The sequence below is a fragment of the Pteropus medius genome, unplaced genomic scaffold (assembly GCF_902729225.1).
Source record: "Pteropus medius unplaced genomic scaffold, Ma_sr-lr_union100, whole genome shotgun sequence".
Taxonomy (NCBI): domain Eukaryota; kingdom Metazoa; phylum Chordata; class Mammalia; order Chiroptera; family Pteropodidae; genus Pteropus; species Pteropus medius.
The window spans coordinates 26,078,916-26,091,806 of NW_024344240.1; positions in this window are offsets into that span (position 1 = coordinate 26,078,916).

A 12,891-nucleotide genomic window follows, 5' to 3' on the forward strand; every position below is an offset into this window, starting at 1 on the left:
CATAGAATCTGACAGAACTCAAGGTCAGCTAGCGGAGGTCAGTCTGGGTCACAATAGTAGGACTGCCTGAGGCAGAGCTGCCTATCAGACAACATATTAGTGTGAAGCAAAAGGGGGTCTCAAGCACACTTCGAAGCTTTTGACAGATAGGACATAGAGGATACCAGCCCTTTGACAAGGTCTCCCTATGGAGTGTGACTTCCTAACCGGGGCTTCTCAGAAAACCCTGGTCACCCCCATTCTGGCCTTTGACTGGCTGGAGGAAACTGGAATTCCAGGAGGGAGGATTCCTGCCTGTCTACCTAGCAGCCTTTATTGTCACTGTCAAAATGGAAAGCTACATCCCCTGCAGGGCTTCCCCATCCACTCCCACCTTGGGAGACAGAGACCTCCTCAACCTCCTTAATTGGACTGTGGCTAATAGAGGTCATTTCCCTTATCAGCAGGATGAGGGGCTGTGAAGAAGGCTGAGGAGTGGCAAGAGTATAGCTGACATTATGAGGCAGTTGGAGGCCTGCCAGGAAGTATGTTCACTTTACTCCATTCTCTTCCTACCCAGAAACACAGTCAAGGAACATACAAAACATAGCTCAGCTCAAAGCCCTTCCTTCAACTCCATTCTCCTCCCTGTCCTGAGATCTTGTGTGGCAGCTACCTGCACACTACCACCTGCACACACACACACACACACACACACACACCTGCAGCACAGATATATACCAACCTCTGTGGATGCATGGTTCACTGTGTGTGTGTGTATCCATTCTATCATATACATAAGTAGATGTATGTAGCCAGCCTGAACAAACTGATTTATGCTACGTGCACACACACACACACACACACACACACACACACACACACAAAAGCATGTATGTGTATATATAGAAAAGTTTATATATATTTGCTTGGATTTTTTTTTTCAGGATACTGAAATTTAGAAGCATGGTGTCACATAAAGAAGACACAGTCTTTAAATATATCTACAATCCCCTTAAGTATTTTATTTGGTCTAGAAAAAACCTTTAGGGGTCCCCGTGCTAATCTCTCTCCTCCTCAACCCTCCCAGGGTTTCCAGAACCATCATTTCTTACTTCTCTCTCAAATTATTTGTTCCTTCTCCCCTGCATCTCCTTTGCCCATTCAAAGCCCACATCACATCTCAGCTAGTGCCATGGTAGAAATTAATGTCAGAAATGAATTTACACTAACATGTAAGTGTCTAATAGTTTTAGAATCATTTATTGAAAGGAACTTCAGAAATCATTTAGTTCAATCTTTTTATCTTATAGATGAGGAGACTGCAACCTATAGAGAAAAAGTGACTTACCTGATGTCCCAGAAACAGAGATACATCTGGGAATAAACCCAAGTGTCCAGACTCTCAAGCCCCAGAAACTAGTCTTTCTCCCCCAGGGAATGGCCCACCACTCATCCAACTGTAAAAGCTGGAGACTTGAGGCAGCATTCTTGATACCTATCTCTATGTCAGCCTCCATTCATTCAATCACCAAATCTTGTATTTTTTACTTCCAAAATATATCTCTAATTTGTACACGTTCAATTTTTCTGATAGAAGCCATCATTGTCTCTTTGCTTGGACCTACCAGATATCTAATCAATGTTCTTACTCCTCTTGAATTCATCCTTTAAGAAGTTGTGTATTTCTTCTTCTTTTTTATTGTGGTGAAAAATGCATAACATACAAGTTACCATTTTGACCATTTATTTTATTGTGCTAAAAACATATACCATAAAATTTACCATCTTAATCATTTTTAAGTGTTTAGTACATTAGTGTTAAATATATGCACATTGTTGTATAAAAGATCTCTACTGCTTTTCGTCTTGCAAAACCAAAACTCCATACCCACTGAACAACAACTCCCCATTTTCTCTCTCCTCCCAAACTCTGAGAGCTGCCCTGCTACTTTCTGTTTCTAAAAATTCTGCTACTTTAGATACCTCATATAAGTGAAATCATGCAGTATTTGTCTTTTTGTGACTGGCTTATTTCACTTAATATAATGTCTTTAAGGTTCATCAATGTTGTAGTATATGACAGAATTTCCTTCTTTTTTATGGCTGAATAGTATACCATTTTATGTGTATACCAAATTTTCTTTTTTAAATAGTTTTATTGAAATATAATTGACATGCAGCACTGTATTAGGTTAAGGTGTAGAACAAAATAATTTGACGTACATATATTGTGACGTGGTTACCACAATATGTTTAGTTAATATCCATTATCTATATAGATAAAAAACCAAAATCCTTAAAAAAAAAAACATTTTCTTTTATGATGAGAAATCTTATGATTTACTGTCTTAACTTTCATAGATACGAACAGCAGTATTAACTATAGTCATTATGTTGTATATCATATTGTTAGTACTTATTTATCTTATAACTGGAAGTTTATACCTTTTGACCACCTTCATCTGGTTCCTCCCCAACCCCACCCTACCTATGGTAACCATGGATCTGATCTCTTATTCTATGAGTTGTTTTTGTTTGTTTGTTTTTAGAATCCACATGTAAATGAGATCATACAGCACTATCTTTCTCTGTCTGACTTATTTCACTTAGTATAATGCCCTCAAGGTCCATTACAAATGGCAGGAGTTCCTCTTTTTTAATGAATGAACAATATTCCATTATATCATATTTTTCATCTACCCCTCCATTGACGTACATTTAGGTTGCTTCCACCTCTTGGCTATTGTGAATAATGTTGCAATGAACATGGGTGTGCAATATCTCTTTGGAGATTGCAGTGTGCAGTATCCATCTTTATTGATACACAGGCTGCCTATTAGTGAACAAAGTCCCTGCACTGAAAACTACTACTAGAAGCTCTTCTTGTTACCTCACCCTCAGCATGTCCAGTTTAGGCCTAATATTTCCTCCTGCTGTACTCCCCCTCACTCACTTCTCTCCTTTCACTGATGCTTCTTAGGGTTCTTTATTTCCTGCCCACTATCCATTTCCAATGCAGAATTTGGCTCTCATCTTCAACATGTTCAAGTCAACTTTTCAAGAAAGGTGTTTTATAACCCCATCCCAAACTGTGAGTCACAACTCACTATTTCTAGGAATGTGTACTGTTTCATTCTCTCAGCTTTAAAAAAGGATTCCAACCTTAGCTCAAAGGAAGTTCAGTAGTTCAGGTCAGTCATTGTCAATAAATATTTATTTAGGTTCAACTATATGCTAGACATGGTTCTAGGCTCCAGGGATACAAAAATGAAACAAAAAATGGTAGTCTTTGTTTTGAGATACTTGAGTGATAAAAACGTACAAATAAATAGGTACTTTCAGTCTGTAGTCATGCACTGGATAATGATGTTTCAGTCAACAGCGGACCTCATATACAACAGTGGTCCTCATATACAACAGTGGTCTTATAAGATTATAATAGAGCTGAATTTCTTGTAGGAAATGAAAGGGTATGTGGTTCAGGAGAAATTTTTTTTCTCTGACTGAAATAATGTCTGTGAAGGTTGGCAATAAATTCTCTCTCACTCACAGCACCCTAAGTCTGAGTGTCCAATCAGTCAGCCACTGACCTGTTTCAGCACAGAGGAACCTGTCCCCCCAAGTGCTATATATTCCAAGGGTGCTATAGCCTTTCCAGATCTAGCATGATTGTCTTCGGAGTACATACATTGCTGTAAACTCTATTGAGGACCTAAGATCCTGTATAAGCTACATTAACAAGTATTAAGTGCCACTGCCACTTTAGTAAAAGCTTTCCGTGGTAGTGTGGAGCTGGCATATCCCTGTACTTTGGAAATATTTTCAGGTTGTAATGATATAAAGCATAGATAACTTTTATTTTTCATCAATTCAATGCCAGAGAGAGCCCTTTGTGTCAGAGTCAATGGAACCCAAAACAAATTTCCAAAGTAAAAATATTGAGTCCTCAGTTCTATATTCTCTCCATGTTAAATACCCTCTTTTTTTATGGATAACACAATGTTCCTTAATCTGACCACTGTTCTAACATATAATAGCCAAAACTACGTTACCATGACAACCCCCTATATTCCTTTATCTCTCCATCTTGATTTCTTATCTCTACTGATCCTCAGGCCATCTTTAACTCCCTCCTAATAGTCATTATTATGGTGATCTGCACCTTACCCATGCAGTTTCAGAATATTTCAAGTCAATTCAGCCCACATCTCTGTTCATGGAGCAGCATTGACAGCTTCAGTATTCTATTTCTGGCCCTATCAGAAGAAAGCAGGGGGAGGGTTTGTGGGACAATGTTTATAAAGTCTACAGTAGTGTACATCAATGTCCAAGGCCTTCATATTCACTTACCACTCACTCACTGCCTCATCACAAGCAACTTCCAGCCCTGCAAGTACCATTCATGGTAAGTGCCCTATACGTTTGTGCCATTAAAAAAATCTTTTATACTATGTGTTTACTGTAGCTTCTCTATGTTTAGATAGACAAATACTTACCATTATGTTACAATTGCTTAGAGTATTCAGCACAGTAACATGATGTGCAGGATCGCAGCCTAAGAACAATAGGTTATACCATAGAGCTTAGGTGTGGAATAAACTATACCATCTGAGTCTGTGTAACTGCACTGTATGATGTTTGCACAATGATAGAATTGCTTACTGAAGCATTTCTCAGAATGTATCCCAGTTGTTAGGCAATGAGTGACTAATATAATTAAGGCTATGATGTAGCTATATGTAAGGGTCCTTGGACCAGGCTGGGAGTTAAGGGAAAGTCTTCTGGGTGAGAAACACCTGAGTTATCTCAAAGGATAAATAAATGTAATTAAGGTAAAGAAAGGTGGGAAGGGCATTACAAAGGTTCTGAATTGTAAAATAGCACAGTGAATATGAGGGCAGGCTATAAGCAATTTGACTGCTAGAACATAAGGAACTAGTGAATGGTGGGATAGAAGACTGAAGAATTAGGAGAATCCAGGTTAGAGAGAAACTTGAAGCTAACCTAAGGACCATAAACTTTATTCTATGGAAGAATGGGGAGCCACCAAAGAATTTTAAGCAGCGTAATAACAAGATTAGATCTGAGTTTTAGACAGATCCTGCTATAGGTAGAATGAATCTTAAGATACAATGTTAAGTGACAAAAGTAAGATGCAGAACAGTGTTTATGATATACGACCATTTATGTTAATAAACTATTATATAGACATAATACATATATACATGTATTTGGAAATGAATAGATTATCTTTGTAAAGATATTTAAGAAGCAGTAGTCTTGGGTAGGGGAGCTCTGGGTGGCTGGAGACAGATGAAAAGGAGACTTATTTTTTACTGGATATACTTTTGTATTTTTTATTACTTGTTAAGAATGAATTTAGGCTTGCTTGGGAGCATCCTTTAAAGATGATGACATTGGAGGATCCTGAAGTCCCCTCTTCTCACGGACATACAAAATAAACAGCTATACACAGCACAGTTCCCTCTGACAGTAATCAAGAACTGGCTGAGTGACTCTTACACATTGGGCGAACAAGAAAATATCCACATTAAAATAGATCAGAAAGGCTGAGATACATTCTCACCAAAATCCCACCCTCAGCACAGTGCCATTCAATCAGGAGGGAACTCCTAGTTTCTTCTTGAGGTGTGAAGGGTTTGGACCACACATCTAGTTCCCCAACTTTTAAGACACCACCTAAGGGATGGACCCTCAAACCATATAGCTCTGAAAGCCAATGGGGTGTGCATCCATGAGACCCAGTAGACTACAGCAAACAAAGAAGTAGTTGATCACAAGCATGAGCACTCTCTGAAGCTATCACTTCAGGGATCAGTACAGAGGGAGCTGGCAAAAACCTGTCGATCTCCAGTCTTTCCCTAAAGGGTGTCCATCTGTATTCCTTAAAAGAAGCTGCCTGTGGGTCAGGCTTTTTAATTTAGATGCATCTAAGGGCTGACTGAAATCCTCTCCAGAAACCAGGGAAGCCTGTAGACACCTCCCCTGCTCTCTCCCTCTAGCCCGTTCCAAGTCATCAATATCTCCGTAGAAGGATCTTGTACACATGTCTGGTGCCCCAGCTTTTGCTGCTGCTGTCTGAGGAATAGGCCCCCAGATTAGCAGGCTCTGATAGCTAATGGGGCTAGCATTCAGGGGTCCCATGGTAGTGTAGCAAACTATGAAGATATTCTTAATGGGCTCAGGAGCGCATCACCACCTGTGGCTATACATCAGGGCCTAGTAAAGAGGGAACAGGTAAACGTGCCCACTTCCCATCATTTCCCTGGAAGGGGGTTAACTACACACTTTCCCAGATTCTAACTGACAGTCCAGCTTCCAACCAGCCTCCATCTAGGTGCTGACTGGGATCCTCTCCTTTGAACGTCTTGACACACCTTCAACTACTGGGAGCCACTAAAATCGAAGAAATCAGCTTGGACAATCACAAAAGTTTGAGATACAACCAGAAGTACTGGCCTGTTGATTGATGAAGTTCATCTCCTATACAGGGCCACTCTTTCAAAACTGGGAGAGGTGGCTATTTTATTTAATGCATGGAAACCAACATAGAATCAAAGAAAAATGAAGAAACAGAGAAATATGTTCTAAACAAAAGAATAAGATAAAACACTAGAATCATATCTTTATGAAACAGAGGTAAATGATTTACCTGAGAGAGAGTTCAAAATAAGTCATAAAGATGCTCACTGCAGTCAGGACAATAAATGAGAATTTTAACCAAGAGTTAGAAAATATAAAAAAGTATTAATCAGAGTTGAGGAATATAATAACTGAACTGAAAAATTCAACACAGAATTTCAGTATCAGGCTAGATAAGTTGGAAGAAAGGATCAGCAGACTAGAAGATGGATTATGCAGTGGAATTCATCCAATCAGTAGGAATAAGAAAGAAAGAATAAAAAAGAGTGAAGATAACTTAAGGGACTTATGTGACACCATAAAGTAGACCAATATACACATTACAGGCGTCTAAGAAAGAAAACACAGCGATAAAGTGACAGAAAGTTTTTCAAAGGAATTATGAATGCTAACTTCCTTAACCTGGGGAAAGAAACAGACATCCAGATCCAGGAATCCAAGAAAATTCCAAAAAAGATAAATCCAAAGAGACATTATAATTAAATTTTCAAAAGTTAAAGACAAAGAGTTTTAAAAGCAGCAAGAGAAAAACAACTTTTTTATGTACAAGGGAACCCCCATAAGACTTTTAACAGATTTTTCAGCAGAAAAATGCAGGCCAGAAGTGAGTGGAATGACATATTCAAATTACTGAAAAAAGAAAAATGGCAAACCAATAATAATCTACCCAACGAAGTCATCCTTCAGAATTGAAGGAGCTACAGAGTTTTCTAGACAAGTAAAAGCTGAAAGTGTTCATGTAAGACTGGCCTTACAAGAAATGTTAAAGGGTGTTCTTTAAGATGAAAGGAAAGGATGCTAATTAGTAACAGGAAAACATAAGAAAGTATAAAACTCATTGGTAAAAGTAAATGTATAGTTAAATTCAGAATACTCTAATATAATGGTTGTAGGGAAATCACTAATAACTATTATTAAGGTTAAAAGAAAAAGTATTAAAAATAACAATGACTACAATAATTTGTTAATAGACACAGTGTAAAAGAGAAGTAAATTATAACAAAACGTGGAAAGGAGTGTAAAAATGTAGAACTTTTGTATGCAATTGAAATTAAATTGTTACCAGCTTAAAACAGACTGTTAGAAATATAAAATGTTTTATATAAGCCTCATGGTAACCACAAAGAAAAAAACTATGTACACAAAGGGTAAAGTGAAAGGAATCAAAGCATACCACTAGAGAAAATCATTGAATCACAAAGGAAGAGAGCAAGATGAAGAAGGAAACAAAGAAGGAATCACAAAACAACCAGAAGTCAATTAACAAAATGTCAAAGGTTAGGCCATACCTATCAATAATTACTTTAAAAGTAAATGGACTAAATTCTCCAATCAAAAGACATAAAGTGGCTGAATGGATGATAAAACAAGACCCAACTATATATGCTGCCTATAAGAGACCCACTTCAGATATAAGAACACACACAGACTGAAAATGATGGGATGGAAAAAAATATTCCATTAAAATTGGAAGAATTACTATTGTTAAAAAAAATTTATACCATCCAAGATGATCTATGGATTTAATACAATGACTATCCAAATTCCAATGAAATTTTTCATAGAATTAGCAAAAACAATACTATAATTTGTATTGAACCACAAAAGACACCCAAATAGCCAAAACTATCTTGAGAAAGAACAAAGCTGGAGGCATCATGCTCCCTGATTTCAAACTATTTTACAAAGCTATAGTAATCAAAACATTATGGTATTGGCAAAAAGCAGACACATATGTCAGTGGAACAGAATAGAGAGCCCAGACTAAACCCATGCATATATAATCAATTAATTTATAATAATGGGGGAAATGATTGTCTCTTCAACAAATGGTGTTGGGAGAACTGGATACCCGCATGTAAAAGAATAAAACTGGACCACTATCTTACATCATACACAAAAATTACCTCAAAGTGGATTAAAGGCTTAAATGTAAGACCTGACACTGTAAAACTACTAGAAGAAAACACAAGGAGTAAGTCCTTAACACTAGTCTTGACAATGATTTTTATTTGAATTTGACACCAAAAAACGAAGACAACAAAAGCAAAAATTAACACTGAGACTACCTCAAACTAAAAAGCTTCTGCACAGCAAAGGAAAACCACAAACAAATTGAAAAGGCAACCTAACAATGGGAGAAAATATTTGCAAATCATATATCTGATTAAGGGCTAATATCCAAAATATATAAATAACATATGATTCAATAGCAAAAACAAAACAAAACAAAACAAAACAAAACAACAACAACAAAAACAAATGAACGACAACCACCACAACAAAATACCCAAGCAATCTGATTAAAAAATGGGCAGAGGAACTGAATAGACATTTTTCCCAAAGAAGACATACACATGGCCAACAGGTACATAAAAAGGTGCTCAACATCACTAATTAGAGAAATACAAATAAAAATCACAATGAAATATCACCTTACACCTGTTAGAATGACTATTATTATTAAATAGAATGTCTATTATGAAAAAGATAAGAGATGACAAGCATTGGCGAGGATGTGGAGAAAAGGAAAACCTTGCGCATTGTTGGTGAAAATTTAAATTGGTACAGCCACTATGGAAAACATTATGAAGATACCTCAAAAAATTAAAAATAGAACTACCATATAATCCAGCAACCCCACTTCTTCTCCATAGATATATAGAAATAAGATTTCAAAGAGATATCTGCACCTTCACATTGCAGCATTTATTCACCATAGCCAAGATATGGAAACAACCTAAGTGTCAAGGAATGAATGGATAAAGATGTGGGACATAAACAATGGAATAATATTCAACCATGAGAAAGAAGGCAATTCTGCCATTTGTGACAACATGGATGAAATTTGAAGGCATTAAGCTACGTGAAATAAGTCAGACAGAGAAAGACGAATACTGTGTGATATCACTTATGTGTGGAGTCTAAATAATCTGAATTTATAGAAACTGAGACTAGAATGGCAGTTATTAGGGGCTGGAGGGTGGGGGAAATGGGAAGATGTTGGTCAAAGGGTACAAACTCCAATTGTAAGAAGAGTAAGTTCTGGGGATTTAATGTACAGCATGGTGACTATAGTTACTAATACTGTATTATATACTTTAAAGTTGCTAAGAGACTAGACTGTAAGTATTCTCAACAACGACAACAAAAGAAAATGGTAATTATGTGATATGATGAAGGTGTTAGCTAATGTTATGGTGGTAATCATTTTGCAATATATGAGTTTTAAATCAACAAGTTGTACACCATAACCTTACACAATGTTATATGTCAATTATATCTTAATAAAGCTGGAAAAAAGAATGAATTTGAAATTATGCTATAGTCAAATAAAAAACTGTGTAAATCTTCTATAAAAGTCTCCATTCTTTTAAGCAAGCGTAAAGCCAGCCATGAGTTAGAGAACATGGCACAGGATAAAGGGCATGCCACACATTTGGTTGTCATCCTTGTTAATAGTTTTGTTTTTTGTTTTTGTTTTTGTTTTGGTAACTGGTCCTTGGAACATTAATGTATACTATTGAAGAGAGTTATATCACTGTTCATTAATTACTTAAATAGAATGATTGGTGCAAAGATACTAGAGAAAAAAATGGCCTGAGTACAAAACTTAATAAAATAAAAAGCACAAGATTATAGGCAGGACAATCAGGAAAGAGGCTGCTTGTCTATCTAGGCAAGAAATACTTAAGGTCCTTGATGATGCCAAGGCAATAGGGAGGAGAGGAGAACATGGAAAAGAAGGAAATCGGTTGAAGGAGGGGACAAAGGATAATGGGCACTGTTGGCAGGAATAGTCTGGAGGCCTGTGACATCAGAGTGATTCCAGTTTAGGTGTGGTGGAGAAAAAACAACTGGATTTGGGGAAGAGACCTGGACTTGGGTCCATTGCTGCTATTTCTTATCTGAGAGACCTTGGGCATTCTACTTAAATTCTCTGAATTTTAATTATCTCATTTTTCCAATAGTGATTGGACTTCACAAGGTTTTTGTAAGGACTAAATGACTCAATACCTCTGAAATATACTTTGTAAAGAGCTAGACATGAGGAGGCTGAATAAAGATGTATGTTTAAAAAAGACAAATGGTACTTGGAAAAGAACTCTTATGTTTATAAGAAACTATTACACAGCATATATTGAAAAGGATATAGAGAGGCCTCTTGTTTCTGGGGCAGAGGTTGCCAGTTGCCTAATTGTTATCCACTCTCTCCTTGTGCCTCATTAACAAAACCCTGAATTTATTTGGATGACAATATTCTCAGCTGTAAAACTACATTTCTCAGCCTCCTTTGCAATGGAGCTGCCTAATCAGATATAAGAAGAATATTTGGGTAGAACTTCTGGTGAGACTGTTTAACAAGGGCTAACTCAGCTAAGTGGCCTGATTTTTTGTCCTGATTCACCTTCTACTTCCTACTACTGAGAACATGATGTAATGACTGGGTTTTCATGACCTATTATGTGACCATGAGGCAATCTTGAAGATGGAAGCCAAGCAGTAAGGATGGCAGAGAAGACACATAGAAGTAGCCTCAATCTCTGATGACCACAGGGACACTATATCAGCCAGTCTTCCTATTTCCATCTTCTTTTACATGACAGAAGAATGAACCCCTACCTTGTTCAAGCCACTATTTCAGAATTGGACCTATAACATAATGAGACTGGTTTTTAAACAACATATCAAAAATTACACCTCTAAATGGATGCTGCCTTCCCAGTGTGACTTTGGGAAATAAGAGACCAATCCCAGTGATGTTGATCACAACATTGTGTGAAACTTAATTTGAATATTAAAGACTTGATCTGTTTATTGAAAAACTCAACCATCTTACTTTATAACCATACTTTGTAAGATGACATTTCCTGCTGTCCACTCAAGACGTTAAGCTAGTAAAGACCAATTTGAGGAAGCCTGAAGCAGCATGGAGCATGCCAAGGATCTTATCCACATTAGTTATTGCTGCTTGCAGTGACTGCTAAAAGCCGTTAATGGTGGTAGGAACATGTAGAAACAATAGTTCAGTGGTCAAGGTTTTGTGGGGAAGGCTGAGGGGGAAAACTTACTACTGGGGCCCGAAAAGACATAAGTGTGGTTTTTAAAAAACCATGTTTGTGTTAAGTCTGATTACAACAAGCAACTTTTCAGATGAGTAAGTGCAGCGTTAGTGGAAAACAGGAGCATGGAGCTCATGAGTTTATATTGAAGAGATGGGGCTAAGGACATAGAGCGTAAAACTTTAAAGTAATATAGAGGAGCCCCAGTTGTGTGTGTGTGTGTGTGTGTGTGTGTGTGTGTGTGTGTGTGTGTAAATTACAGAGCCACTGATACTTCCTTAAAAATATCAAACCATTGGTCCAACATCGGCAAGGAGTTATTGGGTTGATTAAAATATTGACTTTTCTTCAGTAAGTGTGATAGTATATATACACACATCCTTTGTATTGTATTATTAGAGAAGAGAGAGAGAGAGAGAGAGAGAGAGAGAGAGAGACAATGTGTATGTGCTTGGGGGAGAGTGGACAGGGATATGTGTGGAGGACAGAGGATGCTGTGGATGTGAACAGTCCAGAAATGGAGTGGGAGGATGTTTGTTATACAACTAGGGGTAAAGGTCAGGGAGAGAATGCTTTGATGGGTGTTTAGTCTGCCAATAATAATTGTTTAGCCTCACATATGGGAAGAATAGAATGGGTGTTCTCTCTCTCTGTCTCTCCTTTACTCCCCTTTCCCCAGGCAGCTGTGCAAAGATTTAACAATGTGATCCTGAAAACACAACACTGAAAGCCTCTGACTGTGCCAAGAGAAGAGAGTAGGGAAACAAAGGCCAAAGCTCAGGCCAAAGCCAGCTGCCAGGAACCCCTATCCCCAGCAATAACACAGAAAAATAATAGTGAGACTCCATTTCCATCACTTCCCTTACCAGAGTGAGCTTTTTGACTTGGAAATATAAACCTCCTGACCCCCCTTCTCTTTACCCCTCTCCCACCATCCTGTCCTTCCAACTCCTGGGAACGAAGCATCGTAGGCTAGGAAACAAGATGCTCTTCTTTCTCTTTCTGGAGGATTGAGGGCCAGGCAGAATTCCTGGAGAGCTCAGGGTTTGAGGGTACAGGGAAGGGAAGGAGAACCTCCTGAGGGTGAAGCCCAGAAGTTCAATAAGGTCTTAGATTCAGGCTGTGCACAGGGCTAAACCATACCTTCCTAGTCATGTTCCCATTTCTCTAAGCAATGCTTCTC